Source organism: Galeopterus variegatus, unplaced genomic scaffold (assembly GCF_000696425.1).
Source record: "Galeopterus variegatus unplaced genomic scaffold, G_variegatus-3.0.2 Scaffold2669, whole genome shotgun sequence".
NCBI lineage: Eukaryota > Metazoa > Chordata > Mammalia > Dermoptera > Cynocephalidae > Galeopterus > Galeopterus variegatus.
In genome coordinates this window covers 88284-88824 of record NW_007728780.1, presented here as the reverse complement: position 1 = coordinate 88824, position 541 = coordinate 88284, and positions in this window count along the sequence as shown.

Below are 541 nucleotides of genomic sequence, written 5' to 3'. Positions count from 1 at the left end.
TATATATATATATATATATATATGTAAAGCCTGGTACATAAATAGAACAATAAATATTAGACTTGAAGTGTCCGGGTACACCCCTGATACTCAGGGATGTGGATTTTCCATCTTCACGTATCTTTTCATACGCAGGGAGCTCATTAGTCGAATCCTCCTGCCACTTTCTGCCCCTAACTTACTCCAGTGGAGCTGGGCTGACTTATGAGATAGAAGAGCTGGGATTGAGACACTGGCCTGCAGGGCTGACCCCTTTTCCCTTGGCTAGAATCCCACATCTAACTCTGCTGATGTAGGGAGACCTGCCCAAGCAATCAAGCACTTCTGTTCAGGAGTTTAACAATTTGCGCTTACATGTGCACAAACACACCTCAAATAATAGCTACATCAGCCATCAAGGTGATTTTGTGACTCCTCTGTGCCTTTCTCTTTGGCTGTGGTTCTCAATTAGTTCAGAATTCAAGTAGGAAAGGAAGGCCACCAGCAGACCCCAACAATAACCAAATACACGACTGCTTCTCATGTAATAAGGATACCTCTT